The sequence below is a fragment of the Schistocerca gregaria genome, chromosome 1 (assembly GCF_023897955.1).
Source record: "Schistocerca gregaria isolate iqSchGreg1 chromosome 1, iqSchGreg1.2, whole genome shotgun sequence".
Classification (NCBI taxonomy): Eukaryota; Metazoa; Arthropoda; class Insecta; order Orthoptera; family Acrididae; genus Schistocerca; species Schistocerca gregaria.
This window is the reverse complement of record NC_064920.1, coordinates 439,209,551-439,233,954: the sequence shown is the minus strand read 5'-3', so window position 1 is coordinate 439,233,954 and position 24,404 is coordinate 439,209,551. Positions and strand designations below refer to the sequence as shown.

The 24,404-nt window shown below is 43.4% G+C and overlaps 1 protein-coding gene across 2 annotated transcripts in view; it reads right to left on the bottom strand.

Moving 5' to 3' along the window:
* LOC126351455 (leucine-rich repeat and immunoglobulin-like domain containing-NOGO receptor-interacting protein 4) overlaps positions 1–24,404 on the bottom strand; it is a 2,189,427-nt gene that overhangs the window by 1,883,343 nt on the left and 281,680 nt on the right. For both annotated transcript variants that reach the window (XM_050002606.1, XM_050002610.1), the window contains exon 2: positions 17,448–17,534. The gene's annotated coding sequence lies outside the window, so the exon portion shown is untranslated. The remainder of the gene's footprint in view (positions 1–17,447; positions 17,535–24,404) is intronic.

Sequence of the window (24,404 nt, the reverse complement as noted above, 5' to 3'; positions counted from 1 at the left end):
CCAACTGCTTCTAGAGCTTCTGTTGGAGACGCAGTACGATGCGCCACAGCCATACATCCACCGCGACCGTCTACCCTAGAGTAGAGCCACTTGGCCATCCGGAACACTGCCTTCATGCGCCCGTGCCTTGCCGTGACCACCGCTGCCAGCAGTCATGTACAGTGGCTACGTTCCTGCAAAGTCTTTCTGCAATATCGCGGAAGTAACATCCTGGTTCTCGTAGACCTATTACACGACGTCGCTCACACTCAGTGAGGTTTTGTTAATGAGGTCTTCGTCAACTTTAAAGGTATTCTTGACTATCGTCAAGTCACTACGCCCAGTTTGAATGAGCACTGCCGCTCACGACTATTACAGCGTGTATTTAAAGCAAACCTGACTTGCATCGTGATAGTGGCGCTATTAGAGCGACTCTCATGCGACTGGCGCGAAATTTGAAGCGACGTAATTGTTCCAATGTAGAAGTGTGCTCTTCAGCTTTCGATTATCTTGCACAACTCGTTCTTATTGTTGCAATGTTTTTGCGTTAGTGTATACGAAATCTCGTAAGAGAATATGTTCTCTTCCCATTCTTGTGTGACTCATCCACGAATATCTTAACGCAGCCGTTTATGCAGACAAAATCCAAAGGCGATAGTTGCTCCAGAGCTAATCATTGCGTGAGCTGAACACTGCACACCTCTAGAAGGTGGACAAAATAATTCGAGTTTACTCCAGAAGTGCCGCCGTAACCGGCCTGCCGCGGTATACGGACGTGGACGCAGGACTACCGGTGGCCAGTTTACTGTTCCAGCAAGCGCTCTGCTGCGGATGACCGCGGGCCCGTGTTATCATTTCATATTACCGCCGCCCCGGCTGCGACCCCGCAAAGCCGAACGAGGGGATCTTCGCGAAACATTAAGTTCGGAACAGCGGTGCCGCCAAATGTACTTTAACGGCGACGTTACGGCAATATGAGTTAAACGCAACTCGCGATCTGCATATTAACAAGCACCGGCGCGCCGGCTCCGTGCCGCGCCCTGGCCAGCCGTGCTGTGATGTGGCGTGGTGTGGGGCTTTGGACGATCCGAATCCGATATACCGCAAAAGGCCGTTAAGCTGACCGCCCGCCAGCCGCAGCCTGGCTCGCAGCCGAGGGCGGCGCGCTGGACAAAGCGTAGCGCCCCTCCCGGCCTCTGCACTGGAAACTGGCTGCAGAGCCGGTCAGTCTCACATCTACAAAGAACACCTGACCTGATCTCTTGTGAGACAGTTATACCCCCTGATTACACCTGTACCTGGGAGAATGGAATTAAATGGTGTACAGAAATTGATTTCTAAACTACGAGGCACGGTAATAAGTAATGCAACTCTTATTTTCTCCATCAGTTTCAGTTGAAAAACTGCTGGATTAGTTGTGGAACATCGCGGAACACAACTCGCTTCTGCCCCTACAGTTTCATGAAGTGCCGGTACAAGTAGCTTTCAAAAGGGTATCTGTAACGGAGGTACGTTCCAGGCACAGACCTGTCATTGCCTTTCTTGTGGCGGAATACCAGAGTATCTCAGACACTCATGGGCAGTTGCTGAATGTCTACGGAGATCTGGAAGTGAACAAAAACACGGAGAGTCGTTGGGCAAGGCGTCCGTCATAATCGAAACAGGGTCGCGCAAACCTGACAGACCTCTCGCGGACCGACCGCACACAGCTGTGACTCCTGCAATGTTGGAAGGTACAGACACTCATTCGAGGTGATCGTCGGATCACAATCAAACACCTCGTTGCTCAATTGGACGTCTCTGTTCATTGTGCTGACACACTCGTCCACCAGTTGGCGTACTCAAAGGTGTGTTCCCGCCGGGTTCCTCGCCGCCTAACAGAAGACCATAAAATGCAACGAAGGACCATCTGTGCTTTACGAGACTGATCATGATCAATATTTTTCGAACTTCCTCACAGGCGATGAAACGTGGGTTCGCCACTTTGGACCGGAAACAAAACGGCAATTCATGTAGTGGTGCCAAACAACCTCTCCTCCGAAGAAAAAATTCGTAGTCACACCCCCATCCGGTAAAGTCATGGAAACGATCTTCTGGAGCTCTGATTAGGTTTCTCTGTCTGATGTTCTCCTGCAAGGTGCAACGGTCAGTTCTGAAACTAAAACTGAAGAAACGACAACAGCGTGATCGTCGCGGAAAAAAAAAGACGCAGCAAACGAACGTCTCTTTCTTGATGATAGCGGTTCTAGGCGCTTCAGTCTGAGACCGCTACGGACAACACACACACCCATGCCCGAGGGAGGACTCTAACCTCCGACGGGGAGAGCCGCGCGAACCGTGGCAAGGCGCCTTAGAGCGCGCGACTACCCCGCGGTGGATCTGTCAGTTGTGAGCAGGCAGTGTGCAGTGATGAACCTTCGGCTGTAGCGTTCCAACATTATTGCCGCAAATCGCAATGGAGTAACATATCTAAATCAAGTGAGGTGCGGGGAACCGTGAGTCCCAAATGCACACCGCCGTCAGTTTTGAGTTTATAGCATGTATGTATACTCCTGACATCTGTTGAAATTCCAGGGAACCAACTTTATCAGTGTTGCACATCTACACCGTATGTACGAATATTTACGAGAAGCTGTCTCACCGATTTCTCTGATATTTACTCCACATGTGCCCAAAGCAAAAATTTCCATTGCTGTGGGAATGCTCACTGGCTGTACTGATGACCGTTTCTTCATAGAAGCAGGGAAGTCTTGACAGAATACATCACCATAACGTACGTTCTATGGTTTCAGCATTCCAGTTTGTAAAACGTCGCTGAGGATTTCAGAACCTTTAAGAGTGTTACCCACGTCACTACCAAACTAAGAGCTGAAGTTCATAGTAACAATGTACATTTTAGAAATTTTACAATGATCTTCGTCACATCGAGGAAGCCCACAATTCGTTATTTCCCCATAGTATGTAGATACCTTCTAAACCATAGTGCCCAAATACGTAGATGGAAGTCTAATATCAACCTTGAGTCATAAAGACGTATCGGAACTATTGCAAAGAAGCTCGAAACTCATAGACGTAACAAAACTACTAGATTTCATGGGTGAAGTGAACTGACAGTATTATATGAACCTCGAGTCAGAATACGTTCTTAGTGAAAATGATGATAACGATGGCCATGAAGTGTTGGTATAGGTCATAACTGAGTGTGTGGTTCATTTGGTATCTCTTCTTTATGTTGAGACTCTAGTTTCACATTAATTACATACAGAAAAACAGTCAAAAAGACGCTACTGCCAATAGCATATACAAGAAAATTTTGTGGGTTAGCATTAATAATAATAATCTTAAATATTAATTAAAATGTCGTGACATAAAGCGGGTATATTGTTTTTGTATTGTGAATATAGGATGCAGACACTTGGTTAAAAAACAAGTCAAACCTCTGTGATTGGTGGTTTGCCCATAACTATGAATTTCACAAACATCAGTTTTTCTTAAAACTTTGCGTCTGTGCTTCGAACACTCATGGTTCCCAACGCCTGAGGTGTTACAGATATTTTGAAGAAAAGAAAAATGTTTGCAAAGCTTATTCTGCACACCTAGACTCCCTAACAAAACTATGGTACGTGGTCTTTTTGAAATGCAAAACGTGGACAATTCTTTTCTGGGAAAAAACCATTAAGAGTGACTTGTTATTATGAATATAAACCTACCACAAAGTGACACAAGAGTTGAACAACATCCCACACTTTTCTGAGTATAAATGTTCTGTACGTTGTACTCAAGGTGAGGGGTGGAGGATACTACGAAGAGTACCTGGAGCATTAAAACCACCATCCTTACTTCTCTTACTTTTTATTGCCACTCTCGAAACTTTTCAGACTGTCCGGATACTTGTTTATTACAACCCGTATCGATTCCTTGTTCGTCTTCAGGTATCTTAGGTCATTTGGAAAAGCTTACATGGCGGTGTTAAATCTATGGCACCAACTAGCATAAAATCCTTAATGAGTCACCTTTATCAACTTGTAAAATATGTAACACTGTCAATAGGCAACAGTCTGTTCGGTATATTTTATTACTGACAAGGAAATGTATTTTGGTACTTGCCAACAGGTACTGGTGGTGATTTTGTTCCGTTTTGTGCCATGAGTTTACATTCAGGTGACAAAACTCATGGGATAGCGATATGCACAAATTCAGATGGCGATAGTGTCGCGTACACAGGGTACAAAAACGACAGCGCATTGATGGAGCTGTCATTTGTACTCAGGTAATTCATCAGAAGATGTTTCCGACATGATTGTGGCCGCATGACAGGAATTAAAAGACTTTGAACGCTGAATGTTGGTTGGAGCTAAGTGCTAACAGATAACTGTGTGAATTAACGCAGAAATCCATGTGGAACGTACAACGAACGTATCAGATAGGAGAGTGTGGCCATATTTGGCGTTAATGGGATGAGGTAACAGACGACCGACGCAGGGTCTTGCTAACAGCACAACATCGCCTGCGGCATCTCTCCTTGACTCGTAACCACGTCAGTTGGACCCTAGACAAATGGAAAACTGTGGTGTGGCCAGCTGAGACCAAATTTCAGTTGGAAAGAAGTAACGGTATGGTTCGATTGTGGCTCAGACCCCACGAAACAAGGCACTGTGCGAGCAGGTGGTGGCTGCATAGTGATGCGAGTTGTGAAATGCTGTAGGTCCTCTGGATATTCTGCTACTTGGATACCGTTTGCAGGCATTCACAGACTTCATGTTCTAAAGCAATGATGGAACTTCTGTGGGTGAGAACGTGCCATGTTACAAGGCACAATTGTTCGCGATTGGCTTGAAGAACATTCTGGACAATTCCGAGAGAATGTTTGGTCCAACCAGGTGCCCCGACGTGAATTCCATCAAACATTTATGGAACATAATCGAGTGGTCAAAATCGTGCACTGGCAGTACTTTCGCAATTACAGGTGGTTATAGAGCTAGCATGGCTCAGCGTTTCTGCAGGGGACATCCAATGACTTAATGAGTCCATGTCACGCCGAACTGCCCCACTGCGGCGGGAAAAAGGAAATCAGAGACGATATTAAAACGTATCCTATGACTTTAGTCACCTCAGCGTAATATCGCCAAGTAAGCTGTTTTACATCACTTAATGTACTTGACTACCTGAAGATTAAAAATATTTCTAATACGGAATTTCTCATTAGCAGCCCCAGATAGTGAACTAGGCCGTTTCCTTAAGCTTTTAAATACGAACATAGGCACACAATAATAATATACTACAAGGGGCATTCAAATCAAACCTGGTAGCTACTGTAAAGTAACGGCAACGATTTTATTAACTCAAAAATGGCGTTATACACAGCACACATAAACAAAAATAGTCGCCAAAACTGTTGGAACATTTATCCCATTGCGACACTAGCTGGTCGACTGCACCCTTAAAGAACCTAGTAGGCCACTGTCGAATCTAAGTCTGGACCCAGTCACACACTTCGTCGTCCGTTGCGAATCGATGTCCGTGAATAGCTTGTTTTAGAGGTCCAGACACATGAAAGTCACACGGTGAACAGTCGGGACTCTACGGTGGATGTTACAGCGTTTCCCACCGAAACTGTTGCAATGTCGTCTTCACCGCAATGGCAGAGTGTGTGGGCGGGAATGCAGGAGGATAGCGCCATTGGACAACAGGCCTCGGCGTTTCGACTTGTTGACTCGTCTAAGGTTCTGTAAAGCGGCTTGATAACGCTGGGCACTGATGGTGATTTCCGTTCCAGGAACTCGACAAGCAGCGGGGCCTCTGGTCAAAAAAGGACATTATGAACTTCTCAGAAGTGGTGCACACGGCCTTTGATTTCTTGGAGGTGGTGAAGTTGCATGTTTCTACTGCTTGCTCTGACGCTTGATTTCCGGTTCAAAATGGTAACATCATGTTTCCTCATCTATGGAAATACGTGGCAGAAAGCCGTATTTCTCCTGATGATAACGTTGCAGGTGACTGAAAGACAGCGCCATTCGATTATTGGGCTGGTCGGCGGTCAGTTGGTGGGGAACCCATTGCGCACACATTTTTCGAAATTTAAAATGTTGATACATTATGATGTGGGCGGTGCCCACTCTAATACCCAATAACCGATGGATCCCGTCCACGGTGATTCTGCGGTTGTCCAAGACTAAAGCATTCACTTCCACAATCGTTTACGGTGTGATGACACGATGAGCCTGTCCAGGACGAGCATCGTCTTCCAGTGACACGCGCCCCACAAGGAATCGTTTGCGACATTCCACAACAGTTGAACGACTCAGACCGTACTCACCGTACACAGCCTACACCCGTCGATAGATTTCACGGCCACCAACTCCTTCCGCCGCCAAAAATCGAATCGCTCCTCGTTGTTGCTGCTGCTTACTCGCCTGCATATTCGGTACTGGACGATAACTTGTGTGACCACCATCTCTTCGGCGTGAAACAACACTGGCGCTATGCAACATCAAAAGGTGCGCACGAGTCAGTCTCTCTACCAATAGATGGCGCCACCATACCCGCAGTTACCTTACGTGGAAGGCAAAGGAAGACGCACTGACCAGGTTTCATTTGAAAGAACCTCATAAAATCTGAGGGAGAGAGAAAACGGTGTAAAATACATACTGATCAAAAGATAATCTCATGCGACATCGGACGAACGACTTTCAAGTAAAATATCTCCCCTGTACGGGAATATACATAACGGATGTATGAGTACAGGTTGTAGACACAAGGTTGACGACATGTGGAAGCTTGGGTGTAGCCGTGACTCCTGCTCGGAGAGCCATTTGACAAGGCAACCGCGAGCGATGAACAGGAAATACAGCTTTTAGTCCCGGTCCGGCACAAATTTTCACTGCCGACATTCCATTAGACAGATAATCGTTGCACATATTGGCAGTTCGAATACATTTCTTGTATAATATGATTTGACTCTCCTGTAGGCCAGAAGTTATGCACAAACGTCGTGTGCCATGATATATGGACAGGAACACCCCCCAAATGTGTGAGAAACGTAAAGTACTGTCTATTTGAGTGGCATACTACAAATGCTACGACCTCCGATGACCGAGAACCTATATATCAGCACGATGAATCGTAGGCTGTTCTACAACTATCACCGAATGTTGACCTGTGTGAGAATGTACTATAGGAAGTGACATCAGGCTGGTCTCTACGTACTGCTCTAATAGTCATTGTCACCTAAGCCTTATGAACGACTACTCGCTATTAAAACATATCCGAAAACTTTGTTTTACAAAAGGAGCAGTGTACATACCGCAGCAACCCCTCATCAAAATAGCAAATACGTGTGCTTTAGACCACAGAATAAACTATTTTAAAATGGGTAAGTACATATTTTATACTGATTGCGGTACTTCCAAAGTTAAAGCAATGGTACATCTCGTGTATACAGTGTGTCCCAGGACAAATGATCAATATTCTGGTATATGACAGGAACGATCATATGAAGCAAGAAGTCTACTAAACATAGGCTCTCAAATTCATACCTTAAGAGCTATGAGCGCTTCATCTTCGATACTATGATGCAAATCTCTTCTGATGTAAGCTCTTATCTTTCCATATTTTGGGAGGAGGTAGCGTGCACCGAAACAAGAAAAAATTGCCTGTTAAACATGAACTCTAAAATGCATGCCTTAAGAGCTATGGCCGAGCGGTTCTAGAGGCTTCAACCGGGATCCGCGTGACTTCTACGGTTGCAGATTCGGATCCTGCCTCGGACATGGATGTGTGTGATGTTCTTAGGTTAGTTACGTTTAAGTAGTTCAAAGTTCTAGGGGACTGACGACCTCAGATGATAAGTTCCATAGTGCTCAGAGCCATTTGAACCATTATTTTTTAGAGCTATGAGCTGTTGTTCAGCAGAAAAGACGGGTTCCACAGTAGCGAAGATGAAGTGCTCGTAGCTATTAAGGCAAGCGTTTTACAGCCCATGACTACTAGACTCTCTTGCTTCAAATTATCGTTCCTGTTAAATCCTTGAACACTGACCTCTCGTCCTGGAACACTATGTAAATATCAAACATAAATGCGTTGAGAAAAATGTGTTTCTTAATCAATCATTAAGAAATGTACGAGTATATCAAATTTGAATTAATGCAATCGATACAAGATACTACAAGAAATACGATTATCATTTTCGTAGTTAACTGAATGGTAAAAGGATAGACACCAGAGGTTCAATAACTTTTTGGGTCCGCGGATCCCTTGAGCACCCATGGCTCTTTTGGCACCTGACATCCGACACTAAATCTGGAGTAAAGAAACTGGAGTTTTGAGAAAACTGAATAAGTTTAATAATTTCTTAATTAACTGTTGACACAACACATTTTTACGGTTCCGCACCGCAGTCGGTAAATACGGAACCCTTACAGGATCGCTTCGTTCCCCGTATGTCTTTCTGATTTGTTACTTGCGAACTCACTCATCAAAAAGTTTAAGGCAAGGATACGGTCCCTTGACTTAGAATCATCAAATCTGCGAAGAAGCAACGTCGTCAACTACAAGACTTAATAAAAGAAAAGTCCCGAAAATTATTAAATTGCAATTATAGTGCGTAATATGTCTTTTGGCATTAAAAGCATAACAGAAAAACATTAAAGCATGCAGACATAAAATACAAGTTGTACTCATGTTCTAGTAAGTAAATAAAAATATTTTATTAAATCTCTCTACATATACCGGCTCTTTCAAGTAAAAACAGGAGGCAGAGAATATCAAAAGAAATGTTCTTCAATTGGGAACATATGTTTCCTGACGTCATCTTATGTTGCTCCTGGTGCTGAAGTAAACTGTTACGTCAGAGTCGCTGTCTGAAAATGTGTACTGACATTCAAAACTGCTCTGTGTGCGGATGTATGGCGCTAAGATACACCGCGGAAGCACTCCGATTGATTCGCAAGCCTTCTGACGCCAGTGCTTCTCGGTGAGAAAAACAGTGTGTCCAAAAAGCATGATGAACCTCTTTATGGACCAAAGATTGCAGTATGACTTTCCACACACCTACACAATTCTTACAGTTAATGTTGTTTTCTTCCATTGAACAGTGTAGTACGTCATAGAGGTTTGTTGCTTTTGTTCCAAGAGTCATATTCAGCAGAAAAGAAGATACTCATGAAATTTGTTATCATCGATAAAGCCACGTAATAAATTAGATGCGTTGTGTTGTGATTTTCATTGCAGCTGATCAGCTAAATCACCATTCGTGTGACTTTTATAAGCAAGTGATCATTAATTTCGCCAGCGCTATTGAGTTTTCAACGACTAACAGTTTTGTCTGACAAAGGAACACTTGCCATTTGCTTGGCAGCTGACTTACCAAGTACGTTACATATCACGTCGAGAGCAGCTTGTAAAATAAAGTCTAACACTACGATGCGAGGTTTCTTGCTGTATGCAACAGCTCAGTAAGATGAAAGCTGAGCCTTTGTAGGAATCTAGAATTTATGAATTGTAGCTTGTCTGGTGAAAGTCTTTTGGTTTTGCGGTTTCTTTTAACTTGTGGGAAAAGGAAACAAACTATAGTGTTGAGGCCAAATGTCATCTTATTAGGAAGTACGCTTGCAGTAGCTAGAACTTAAAATCCATCTACATCTACATCCATACTCCGCACGCCACCTGACGGTGTGTAGCGGAGGGTACTTTGAATACCTCTTTCGGTTCTCCCTTCTATTCAAGTCTCGTATAGTTCGTGGAAAGAAAGATTGTCGGTGTGCCTCTGTGTGGGCTCTAATCTCTCTGATTTTATTCTCATGGTCTCTTCGCGAGATATACATTGGAGGAAGCAATATCCTGCTTGACTCCTCGATGAAGGTATGTACTCGAAACTTCAACAAAAGCCCGCACCGAGATACTGAGCGTCTCTCTTGCAGAGTCTTCCACTGGAGTTTATCTGTCATCTCCGTAAAGCTTTCGTGATTATTAAATAATCCTGTAACGAAGCGCGCTGCTCTCCGTTGGATCTTCTCTCTCTCTTCTATCAGCCTTATTTGGTACGGATCCCACACCGGTGAGCAGTATTCAAGTAGTGGGCGAACATGTGTACTGTAACCTACTTCCTTTGTTTTCGGATTGCATTTCCTTAGGATTCTTGCAATGAATCTCAGTCTGGCATCTGCTTTACTGACGATTAATTTTATATTGTCATTCCATTTCAAATCACTTCTAATGCCTACTTCCACATTATTTACAGAATTAACTGCTTCCAGTTGCTGACCTGCTATATTGTAGCTAAATGATAAAGGATCGCAGCACATTACACGTGTCAAGGAACTGTCGTCACAGTCCCTGCATTTCCGTCTATTCATGTTCTTAGAACTACATGATACGTTTGAAACACCAAATTTTGTTCTTATGTTTAAAAATTCGTTAAAAAGTGAACGAATGGCATTATTGTCTGGAAGATCTCATCTGGGGTTGTTCGGCAGCCTATCACAAGTCTTTTTATTTCAAGGCACTTCAATGACTCGCCCGTCGATGGGTATGAAATAATGACAACACAACACCCAGTCAAGGACGAATAAAATCTCCAACATGGCCGGGAATCGAACGCGGGAACCCCTGATCTAAAAGCAACAACAGTAACCGTCACATCACTTTCTTTTTTATCCAACTCAGCTGCCTCCCCATCAGTCCGTCATTAAGCTCGCCAGTTTTGTGCTTTATCGGCGTGGCTTCAATGTCTTTAATGTTCTTCTCTGAAACCGTAAATTTCTTTCTTGAAATCTAAATTTAAAAAAAATCTTGTTTTTTAAACAAATGTCCTAAAATGTTTATGACATAACAAATCAAGCACTTCATTGAGTTTTTCAATTTTTTTATTTTATGTTAGAGTTCTGAGACATCAAGGCCAAAAACAGAAATTTTCTGAACAATTTAAGTGAAATGAATGTCAACTTCGTGGCAGTTCTCTTAACGGAAAGGCACAAACGAAAAGCATCTCTTCTTTACGTTCAAGTCTGTAGTAAAAAATTTTGAACGAATGCTTTGTATTTGGGACTCTTCCAAAGATTACAGTGCTATTCCATTATATATTTTACATGCTCGTCTATACTAGAAATTTTGGTCTTCATTGGAAAATTTGCGAACTCGCCGAAAATAGCCTTGTCGTTCTTTGTTTCAGGGAAAATGACACTCTGTCTGAAATACACCTTTAAGCGTTACAGTCATTTCTGTTGCCCTAGTGATCATCGTAAGATTATTTGTAGTCCCATTCCATATTTGGAATTGATCTCTGCAGATTAGAGCGTGTGCCAGGTTGTCTACAACATGGGAATTATCGCAATAAGGATTCTGATACGGTTTAGTTTTGTGCAGGTTGTCACGCGTGGGTACCTTCTCCTTTACACTGTTATACCAAACACCGTTTTTATTTGGAGTATGGATTTATGTCAACATTTTTCTAGACGTTTATCGAATTGAACACTGCACATTTCTCCTCCACCGGGTTTGACCTTTGTCGCCTTGTCAGGTGGCAATAGATCTTGCTGCTGTTAAGCTACTATGGAATGTCATTAATGCACCACATTTCTACGTAATTATTTCGAACGCAGGTAGTCTAACTGTGCCTTGATGCGTTCAATATCGACAGGAGCCTTTTTGCTCGTGGAGGTTACGCTGTTGAAAAGAATTCTTGAGAGTGTCTTAGGAGGAAACTTCAATGTTTTACCGTTGCGATTCATATACTCTCCCGTGCATTTTTCTTGGACGACTTTGACAACCAAACTTCCATTAAGTCAGCTTACTGCCATAGTTGGAACGATGACGCCAACCAAAACGATGCATCAAGAATCTTCTGCGATGTATCTGTGGGGACTGGTAGCCCTTCTGCGATGTGACATATTTTGCTGTGAGTGCACCGTTAACTAACAGAGCTGCCTGTAACCGGGTTAGCATTATGTGTTTGTGTTCGTGGAGACCTACTCTGAATGTTTTAACTTTTGACGTCCCAACTGGCAACAGCCTCATCAGTGAATTGGACATGAAATAATGCCTAAGTGGTTCGTTTTCTATTCTTTGCAGCCATTTTATTTGCAAGTTCTCAGTTCGGGGTTCTACAGGTAAAATGTTGGACATGTATTAACTAAGCTTGACGCCAGAAGCAATGGCATGAGCTAGAATGATTCTGTGCGCTACTTCAGTTTCACATTTCCTGTTAAGTAGGTCATCAGCATAAGGAAGGCTACGGTTTTTATACCTAACATCTGTAAACCTCGTAATCTCTTATGCAGGCTTGACAGTAATGATTCCACGGCGAACACACACAGCGTCAGAGTAACGGAGCAAAGCTGTCTCACAGATGAACTTAGCTGACCATTATCTTAGAGTCTGGAGTAAGTTTAACTATACATTTGTGTTTAAGCGTATAAAATGATCACTATGTACCCTTAGGGAAATAGCGGAAAGGTCGGGGAAGAAGGCCAGTGTTCACTCTGTCTACTTGCCACGGGGTCTCATCCGAGATGTGGAGGAGGCCCTACCGGCGGCGATAGAAGGCACTGGGTGCACCCGACTGCAAATTGTTGCTCATGTCGGCACCAATGACTCCTGCCGTCTGGGTTCTGAGGTCATCCTCAGTTCGTACAGGCGGTTGGCGGAATTGGTGAAGGTGGAAAGCCTCGCTCGCGGGGTGGAATCAGAGCTAACTATTTGTAGTATCGTTCCCAGAACCGATCGCGGTCCTCTGGTTTGGAGCCGAGTGGAAGGCTTAAACCAGAGGCTCAGACGATTCTGCGGAGAGCTGGGGTGCAAATTTCTCGACCTCCGCTATCGGGCGAAGAAATGTAGGGTCCCCCTGAATAGGTCAGGCGTGCACTACACGACGGAAGCGGCTACAAGGTTAGCGGAGTACGTGTAGACCGCACATGTTTTTTTTTTTTTAGGTTAGAGAATTCCTTCCCTAGGCCCGACAAGACGCCTCCTGAGACGCGGCAAGGTAGGAGTAGGCAAAATGCAACAGGGAATAACAATATTATTGTGCTAATAGTAAACTGCAGGAGCGTCTATAGAAAGGTCCCAGAACTGCTCTAATTAATAAACGGTCACAACGCCCATATAGTACTAGGGACAGAAAGTTGGCTGAAACCAGACGTGAACAGTAATGAAATCCTAAACTCAGATTGGAATGTATACCACAGAGACAGGCTGGACAGTGAAGGGGGAGGCGTGTATATAGCGATAAGAAGTGCAATAGTATTGAAGGAAATTCACGGAGATCCGAATTGTGAAATGATTTGGGTGAAGGTCACGGTTAAAGTAGGCTCAGACATGGTAATTGGATGTCTCTATGGGCCCCCGGGCTCAGCAGCTGTTGTGGCTGAGCACCTAAAGAATAATTTGGAAAATATTTCGAGTAGATTTGCCCACCATGTTATAGTTCTGGGTGGAGATTTTAATTTGCTGGATATAGACTGGGAGACTCAAACGTTCATAACGGGTGGCAGGGAAAAAGAATCCAGTGAAATTTTTGTAAGTTCTTTATCTGAAAACTACCTTGGGCGGTTAAACAGAGAACCGACTCGTGGCGATAACATATTAGACTTTCTGGTGACAAATAGACCCGAACTATTCGAATCAGTTAATGCAGAACAGGGAATCAGCGACCATAAAGCGGTTACTGCATCGATGATTTCAGCCGTAAATAGAAATATTAAAAAGGTAGGAAGATTTTTCTGTTAGCAAAAGTGACAAAAAGCAGATTTCAGAGGACTTGATGGCTCAACACAAAAGTTTTGTCTCAAGTACAGATAGTGTTTAGCATCAGTGGACAAATTTCAAAACCATCGTACAATATGCGTTAGATGAGTATGTGCCAAGCAAGATCGTAAGAGATGGAAAAGAGCCACCGTGGTACAACAACCGAGTTAGAAAACTGCTGCGGAAGCAAAGGGAACTTCACAGCAAACATAAACATAGCCAAAGCCATGCAGACAAACAAAAATTACGCGAAGCGAAATGTAGTATGAGGAGGGCTATGCGAGAGGCGTTCAATGAATCCGAAAGTAAAGTTCTATGTACTGACTTGGCAGAAAATCCTAAGAAATTTTGGCCCATGACAAAGCGGTAGGTGGATCAAAACAAAATGTCCAGACACTCTGTGACCAAAATGGTACTGAAACAGAGGATGACAGACTAAAGGCCCAAATACTAAATGTCTCCTTCCAAAGCTGTTTCACAGAGGAAGACTGCATTGTGGTTCCTTCTCTAGATTGTCGCACAGATGACAAAATTGTAGACATCGAAATAGACGACAGAGGGATAGAGAAATAAAATCGCTCAAAAGAGGAAAGGCCGCTGGACCTGATGGGATACCAGTTCGATTTTACACAGATTACGCGAAGGAACTTGCCCCCCTTCTTGCAGCGGTGTACCGTAGGTCTCTAGAAGAGCGAAGCGTTCCAAAGGATTACAAAAGGGCACAGGTCATCCCCGTTTTCAAGAAGGGACGTCGAACAGATGTGCAGAACTATAGACCTATATCTCAAACGTCGATCAGTTGTAGAATTTTGGAACACGTATTATGTTCGAGTATAATGACTTTTCTGGAGACTAGAAATCTACTGTGTAGGAATCAGCATGGGTTTCGAAAAAGACGGTCGTGTGAAACCCAGCTCGCGCTATTCGTCCAGGAGACTCAGAGGGCCATAGACACCGGTTGAAAGGTAGATGCCGTGTTTCTTGACTTCCGCAAGACGTTTGACATAGTTCCGCACAGTCGTTTAATGAACAATGTAAGAGCATACGGACTATAAGACCAATTGTGTGGTTGGATTGAGGAGTTCCTAGATAACAGAACGCAGCATGTCATTCTCAATGGAGAGAAGTCTTCCGAAGTGAGAGTGATTTCAGGTGTGCCGCAGGGGAGTGTCATAAGACCGTTGCTATTCACAATATACATAAATGACCTGGTGGATGACATCGGAAGTTCACTGAGGCTTTTTGCAGATGATGCTGTGGTGTATCGAGAGGTTGCAACAATGAAAAATTGTACTGAAATGCAGGAGGATCTGCAGCGAATTGACGCATGGTGCAGGGAATGGCAATTGAATCTCAATGTAGACAAGTGTAATGTGCTGCGAATACATAGAAAGAAAGATCCTTTATCATTTAGCTACAAAATAGCAGGTTAGCAACTGGAAGCAGTTAATTCCAGTCTCGCGGTTCTAGGCGCGCAGTCCGGAACAGTGCGACTGCTACGGTCGCAGGTTCGAATCCTGCCTCGGGCATGGATGTGTGTGATGTCCTTAGGTTAGTTAGGTTTAAGTAGTTCTAAGTTCTAGGGGACTAATGACCACAGCAGTTGAGTCCCATAGTGCTCAGAGCCATTTGAACCAAGTTAATTCCATAAATTATCTGGGAGTACGCATTAGGAGTGATTTAAAATGGAATGATCATATAAAGTTGATCGTCGGTAAAGCAGATGCCACACTGAGATTCATTGGAAGAATCCTAAGGAATTGCAATCCGAAAACAAAGGAATTAGGTTACAGTACGCTTGAATACTGCTCAACAGTGTGGGATCCGCACCAGATAGGGTTGATAGAAGAGATAGAGAAGATCCAACGGAGAGCAGCGCGCTTCGTTACAGGATCATTTAGTAATCGCGAAAGCGTAACGGAGTTGATAGATAAACTCCAGTGGAAGACTCTGCAGGAGAGACGCTCAGCAGCTCGGTATGGGCTCTTGTTAAAGTTTCGAGAACATACCTTCACCGAAGTGTCAAGCAGTATTTGGCTCCCTCCTACGTATATCCCCCGAAGAGTGCATGAGGATAAAATCAGAGAGATTAAAGCCCACACAGAAGCATACCGACAATCCTTCTTTCCACGAACAATACGTGACTGGAATATAAGGGAGAACCGATAGAGGTACTCAGGGTACCCTCCACCACACACCGTCAGGTGGCTTGCGGAGTATGGATGTAGATGTAGATGTAGATGTTCTTCGGACTCTGGTGGGAAGAAACTAGCGATTTATGCGGTCAAATACTTTGTCAAAGCTTAAAACCATTAGAACAACGTTCCATTTACATATCATATTCCTGTATTCGCACAAAGCATTTCTCATAGATCTTCCTACAATAGGACTCATTCGAATATGAACTAATTACTTTCATAACGACCGATTTGATTCTTTTACTTATTATTCAATATTCGATAATATTGGCTACAATGTCGGCGGTGTCATTCGGACTGATCGAGGGTTGAATGTAATATAAAAGAGGGTCACCAGCCGTCAAATCAGTTGCTGACTCGGAGTAAAAATCCGTGAATTTTGCACCACATAGATGTCTGTTGCGGCTTGCCAATCATATTCTAGCAATACATTCGTATCTGAAAGTATGGTGTAACTTACGTTTGCCTCTGTGGGCTTCCCTGATTGTATGGTACACTGAAGTACTTCCCTGTATGAGTTCAATCGGAGAACGTGCACTAAGGCTTGATTTTATCTTTAGTATAGTTTATTCTAAATCTTTTGGCTATTGATCTCATAGTCGTATAGGTAGGATATAGGTAACGGGATCCCATATCTATTTTTAATTTTCTGTTTTGTAAACTGTAACCCAGAGAGATGGCATGTTAAATATATGGACTACGAAAAAACGCGTCGTTTCCATGTTCTTGACGAAAGAAATTTCCGACTTTTTCTGCTATGGAGTATTCAGCTAATTCAGAGGCGACAGACGAAAATTTTTGTCAGTCTGGAAGCTGGTTTTTCGCTTTACGTGGGGTCGACGTCATAAACTTTTTTTCTAGTTGACGTTCATCATCACCATCTAAAGTCGTGGTATAGATGGCCTGTAGATGGTCACATTCTGAACTAAGCCAGTTACCATTCAAATAAATATTTTATTGCAATCGAAACTCATTTTAATCCCTTTTTAAAGTGTTTTAGGTATATCGTTGATTGTCACAACGAGAAATGTTCTCAAACGTTAACAGCCTTTTATCTCACTCCATACAGCGTTTGAAGATTACGTGCATTAGACCACTGTTCAGAAACATTACTAAAAAGTTTTCCTAACGGGGCTATCATGGTATCTATCTATTCTGCCCGTACTTCCAACAACCGTTCCAATATTGTGATTTTCCGTATTCCAAACTATGCATGAGCAACGGTCGCTTTGCAAACGTTCGCGTCACATTGCTTAAACTTAATATTATTTTTGTCGTAAATGAGTAGGCTACTCTTCAATTTGACAAAAAACAACACCAATAGGTATCTACATGTTATTCCAATAAGGTACTCGAAATCAAGTTTTACTTCTTGCTCTAACCAATCTTCGATTTCATGTGGCATAAGTCGAGAATAATTTCCATCAAACGTTGACCTGTAAGTATTTTATGTGTATAAGTAGGCCTTCACGTTATCATATTGCGGATTTCAATAAATGCAGGAGTGCAGCACTAAGCTCTGCGACTTACCACGTCGGATCACAGCAGACCGCGGCTCACGAGAACCACACCACACGGGCGCACAGCTCCGCTGATGCGGGTAGACTGGGCCTCGAGCTGCGAACACAGAAACAAACAACAATTAAAAACGACCTGCATTCGAAAAAGTAATCCTCAAACAGATTGTAACTGAATAAAACAAATTAGTGACTTAGTGCGATTTGAGTGCCATCTACCATGTTGTCGTAGTAGCACCACTAGCTTTTCGACCCGCTACATTCTACTGCCAGCACATACGTTGTTCTATTACCCAGAAAGAAAATAAATCAGATAATTGTACTTATGAAAGTTCCGCGACGCCCCTACTATAAAGCCTCGACGCCTCTCGAAGTCACGACGCATTATTTGAAAATGTCTGGACAGAACATCGGAATGCCACGGTAGGATGTCTTCAAATTACACAAAGATGTCAGGAGGAATATAAATGCGTAGCCTTCCGCGATAAGAATCAGTTAATGTAAAAGTTTTCTGAGTATGACACTGCATCATAACGTAAATAAACCACGTTGGAGAAACCAACTTTCGGCATGGTTGCAGTGGTTGGTCCGGTATTAGATCAGAGCGAACTTATGCACCCAAACCGCCTCCACAATGAGCTTCGCGATCAATCCTTCGAAACGTATAACCACTGAGACGGAATGTGGACGCCATGTCGAGGCTACAATTATAATTGTTGTCTGGTGTAGTATTTAAGCTGTGTACCTTTTAAGGCGAAGACTGGGTATCCGCCAAGCGTTTTCCCGAAAGAGCTAGGAAACCTACCAGAAAACTAAATTAAACCAGCCCAGTGTACCAATGCATCCGTCGTTAATTCACCACTTGGATTCGATTCGAGACTGGCTCACCATCTCACTTTTTTCGCAAGCTAGCGAGCTGTGTGTTAAGGTATGCGGCAGGGTCTCCTAAAGACAAAATACTGTACGTTGCTGGTAGATGGTTTGCTAAACGCGGAGTAACAATGTTGAATGGTACCGTGTTGCGGTATAAAATGACTCATCCCTATTGTTTACTAAGGTCACGAATTATGAAAGAAGAAATGTCGAGGACTGTACATGATTTACTTTCGTGTCGGGCGTGAATGAACATGTCAAAGCGAGAACGGAATTTTAAGTGAGAAAAACGGATATCAGATGTGTGTCAGTTCTACTTCGATTACAGTACGCAGTTACTGTGTTGCATGAAACGCGCGCTTGTTTCACCATTACTGGCTCTCACACTTTCCTCCCTCCAAGACACAGCTCCCTTATCTTTTCGGCTCATCACTATCAAAAAAATATTTCCGCAGTAGAAGATGACTTCAAGCTATTCTATTTTCAACTGGTTAATACGTTTATGAATCAACTAACTGACAAAACCAGCATTGCCTGGGTATTCATATCGCGATTTTTTCTATTAGAAACGAATACAAAAAGGGAATTGTTTTGTAGCGTAATATTGAAAAGATTTCATCCATGTATTAGTAAAAACAACTTTGAAGTTATGAAACAGTTTCTGTACGCTGGGCACAGAAACACTGTCGGACTGTTCTTATCTTTATTCTTTAGTGTTCCACGTTTCACGTATTCTCAGTTTTACGCAATTGTGGTCTCTGAAGACTATTGGCATACAGCTGAATTATATTCCAACCTGAATATCTAATGAAAGATCATAGGACAAAAATCTTAATCTGGGTCCTCTTCTTATGAACCACTGCTCACCTCACTTGGCAGATGAAGCAACAGCTGCTCGTATATTACAGATTTCTGATACCAATAGATTATAATCCTGAAAATAACAGTCCTGTAGCTACGGTTTCTAATTCCTTTGTCCGCTAATATTTTGTCAAGCACTCATTGTATTGACATTGAGCTAAGCCACAACACGGCGTCGTCACTGCCGACAGGCGCCTGACTTCAACAAAAATGAGCGAAATAATAAAAATTAAAGTAATCTGTGAAATTCTTATCTCCAGTGAAAAATGTGCTACGGACACCCACTGAAAATTTTCCCTCTAAAACAGTGGAGAACATTATACGAGACAGTACGAAACAGCGATGTTGTGACTGTGCGGTATTCATACTGGTGTCAACATTTATAAGGAAGATTACTAACATGAGAAGAAAGAATACTTTTATTTCTTTGCTACTGATACTCTTTAAGCAAACAAGTCACCTTTTGGAGAGTTTCACAAATAGAGCAATTTCTGTAAATATTTAGGAGACAACTATATCTGTTCTGCTCCAGCTTTTGAAAATAAACACTAAGAAAATAATGGTCGAAACTCAAGCTAGACGCGGAATAAGAACGTAGAACGGTGATGAACATATTTAGGAAGGAACGTAAATTCAAGAAATATTTAGCATTGATGTTAGGGTTTTATGCTCGGACTACAAATTTCTGTTCCAATTTCGTAAACACCTAAAATCGAGGTATCACAATTTTGTGATGAAAGACGACACTTCGCAGCACTACATGTTTTAATTTTATTTTCTACGTGTTATTTTCTGAAACCAATATTTAACTTTGAAATTCAAAATGATATAATAGCGTCTAGTAGCTACATAATAAAAGAAATTAAATTACCGAAAAGCGATAGAATAACGACTCATAAAATAAAATATAAGCCTGCACAGAAACAACTATTTTGTATCAGAAAATATCAAAAGAGAATTGTTGTTAGGTTCACAAATACCTTTCACTAGTTTTATCAGGCTCAGATTCTGCTGACTTTTCGTTCTTTCCTTACTACAACAATTCCGTGAATACTGTGGTGTTTACATAAAGTAGACGTATTGCCACAAAACTTCACAGTTTTAAAACATTGTTCGCACTTTGCCTTAGAGTCATCCATTTTATTAAATATGTGCTTACTTTGGATTTCGGTGAGAGGGGCCATGACTCAGAGCTTACAGACTATTGACAACTTTGATGTTGCACAACTGTAAATCACAACAGTGTGGCCGACGAGCATAGCGTAAGTGAGGGGCGGGGGGGGGGGGGCGGGGGGGGGGGGGAGGTAAAGAAATGGACACAAGCAGCCATTATCTCGCAATGTACGAGTATACAGACTGATGCGGCGAGTGAAGATTTGTGCTAAGGTTGGGAATCGAACCCGGGTATCACACTTACTAGCGAGGTACGCTAGCCACAAAGCCACCTTGGCACAGCGGTTCTCACAAATGCCCGGACTACCCAGCCCTGCCTCCCTCCTCGATCCAAATTCCCACTGCTGCCCCAATCTACTTTAAAATATACCTTGCTGCATGTTGTATGGGAGCCGGGGGCCTAGAAACGACGGAGAGGCTCCGTCCCCGCGGCAGCCGCAGTGGTCCACAACCCCCAGACGACTGCCGCAGTCCACTTCACCCTAAGCCGCCTCACGCCATACCACTCTTTCAGGGTTATTGTGCGGTTGGGCTCCCATTCTGGCGCGATTGGCGCCAAAGATTCGGTATATGTATTACGAATCGAGCTTCCAGTACTTCCTAGAACAGTATGTCGCCAGTTTGGTATTAATATTACTGCCTTAACTGAAATTGTTTTTCAGATTTAATTTATGTATTGTTTTCTGAAAATACTTTATACTTTAGGATTTATAGGCCAAAAGGATAATAACGAAGATTGACAATTCTGACAAGCCGAAAAGTGTAACTTTCTGCTATTTCATTAGATCAATTTCAGTATCGATAGTAAAATTTAAAAAAAAATATGAAAAAGGAAGAAATTTCGTTTGCCTGGAAACTGAAGAATAACAGTATCATGTTTATTGTGATTTTTTTTTTTACATCATTTAAATTCGCACTTGTGATTACCAATTTTCATGGTAGAAAATCGATACTACATGTACAATGAAAATATGTTAACAGCAAAATAGATTTTTGGCAATCAGGTATGTTCAGAGATATCTTCAGATGACAAATATATAATCTGAAGAAGAAAATTAGCCCAAGTCTGCTCACAATTTATAAGGAATCGAACATTTCGGTTGACATGCGGAAGTTCTGAAGAGGCAAGGTTCATTATACACACAAATACTTATATGTTTCGATGTACCCAAGACGTTCACCACTTATCTTCTACTCACGTATGAGTCAGGTTTTTGTCTTTGTTACAACAATTATCTAACATTTATCCTCATTTATAGATACCACCATTCGTTGCACCGAGTGGAAAGTCTGCCCACATCAATCTGCCGTTCCTTATGATAGTACAACGTACCGTATATTTACCTAAGTAAATGGGCGAACGTTAACCAATACTCGTGTAGATCATCTCCATATTCAGCCGATGCGTTATTCGTAATCTGGCCGCGCTTGATCGGGTGAGATACGGCGGCACTTGTGCACTCACGCGGACGTGAATTATGGGAGCCGTGGGTGGGGAGAAATCCGGTGCGTGAATCAGGAAAGGGATTCCAGGTGTAATGGCGACGCGAGAGCTGATTTCAATTAGATAAAACATAATCGCCCATAGTGTCAATTAATCACCCGGTAATGGCGCCGGCATTAGCAGGCGCCAAGGCTTCGGTGCGAGTTGGGATCTGCCAATTGGCTCGTTACGCCCTGGGCTGGTGCGAGTGACGAGGTCGGTAGGGTGGACCGTGGGGTGAGGTATGGAGGAGGGGGGGGGGGGGGTTGAGCCGTGGAAACCGGCGAGGTGCACAGGCGTGATTTCCCGCCAGATTTGTCGAATACGCTCTCCACCGTGGTAGCGACACACCACACAGGAATGAGACACCTGCTGGATACACGTGTCATTGGTTTTCTGTGTGCACGACGACACAGCCTGCAGGTATTTTTGTATCATTTTGGTGAAGTGAGGGAGGTACACAAAAAATGGTTCAAATGGCTCTGAGCACTATGGGGCTTAACATCTGAGGTCATCAGTCCCCTAGAACTTAGAACTACGCTAAACCTAACTAACCTAAGGACATCACATGCCTGAAGCAGGATTCGAGCCTGCGAGCGTAGCGGTCGCCCGGTTCCAGCCTGAATCGCCTAGAACCGCTCGGCCACGCCGGCTGGCCGGGCCAAGAGTCACTACCCATTGTAGCCCATTGACATAGTATCCTTTGTTTGTGATAGTTGTAGACACAAACACCAGAATGCACTGCTATTAAACCAATGATGTCATTGTTCATTTTTGCGCGGTGGCACTAGATTCTGAGGTAAGCTATTTCGAATCTAGGTGGAAAATTCTACTTCCAGTAGCTGGTTGGCGAGGGGAGGAGACGTGGTGGAGTAAAGTTCCTGGTCGCCAGTCTATGCTCTTATGTACCGGGTTAAATTCCAGACATTTCGACAGTATATCGTGAAACGAGGGAATGTGGCACTTGTTGGTGGTGATTCGCCCGACGGCCCTTTGGTGCTATTCGTGAGGAGCGGACTATAGGCCCCTGCCGGAACTGCTTTCCACCTTCTCCCTTGCCTTCAATCATAACAATACAAAAGCCGACACCGTGCTGTACGAGCACTGGTCGAGCAGTCATCCACAGGATACACACTTGAAACAACGTAACAGGCCGGAGGAAGACAAGAGCAAACGAACTCTACTAGGTATTTGCCCAGGACGGCGATGCAGGATTCGTACATACGCTCCATTTCACTCACTCCCTGAGTATGGGACTCTATGGTACGTTATTTCCAATTTTATAGGGCCGAGTTTGGCTGTACAGCTGCGTGTGTCCAGGACTGCCAGCTCCAAAAGTAGAAAAGCCGAGTTCGGTGATACATTTAGTTGGTATTTTTCCCCTAAAAGTCGGGTTACCTATTGTAAACAACTGGTTATTTTCTACCGTTTATTAACAATCAACTTCTTGTGAGGCCAACTTTAAACGTGCTTAAACTAACCAACTACGAATAGGACTCGCGCACTGAGGGTTACGTACAGACATAAATAAATGTATAGACTGTTGATCCACTCAGGGAATCGATAATCTCGAGGGTTTTTGCCCGTTTTCGACACTGATACAGACAGGACATCGACCTCACAGGTACCAAGCCTTTCGAGTTAGCCGTTAAATAATAAATGACAAAATAAATATTTTTTTCGTGTTAAGAACTAACCATGGCCGTTTTTTTTTTAATGCTTGTACAATGAAACCTTAGTTACAACCAAGTCTCATAATTCTGGACCAATAAGAAATACCATATGCGTTTTGATGAGTTATTTTTCGAGTATCAAAATATATGACTTAATTAGCCATATACTTTGCCTTCATTGACTTAGAAGCTTATACACTCCTGGAAATTGAAATAAGAACACCGTGAATTCATTGTCCCAGGAAGGGGAAACTTTATTGACACATTCCTGGGGTCAGATACATCACATGATCACACTGACAGAACCACAAGCACATAGACACAGGCAACAGAGCATGCACAATGTCGGCACTAGTACAGTGTATATCCACCTTTCGCAGCAATGCAGGCTGCTATTCACCCATGGAGACGATCGTAGAGATGCTGGATGTAGTCCTGTGGAACGGCTTGCCATGCCATTTCCACCTGGCGCCTCAGTTGGACCAGCGTTCGTGCTGGACGTGCAGACCGCGTGAGACGACGCTTCATACAGTCCCAAACATGCTCAATGGGGGACAGATCCGGAGATCTTGCTGGCCAGGGTAGTTGACTTACACCTTCTAGAGCACGTTGGGTGGCACGGGATACATGCGGACGTGCATTGTCCTGTTGGAACAGCAAGTTCCCTTGCCGGTCTAGGAATGGTAGAACGATGGGTTCGATGACGGTTTGGATGTACCGTGCACTATTCAGTGTCCCCTCGACGATCACCAGAGGTGTACGGCCAGTGTAGGAGATCGCTCCCCACACCATGATGCCGGGTGTTGGCCGTGTGTGCCTCGGTCGTATGCAGTCCTGATTGTGGCGCTCACCTGCACGGCGCCAAACACGCATACGACCATCATTGGCACCAAGTCAGAAGCGACTC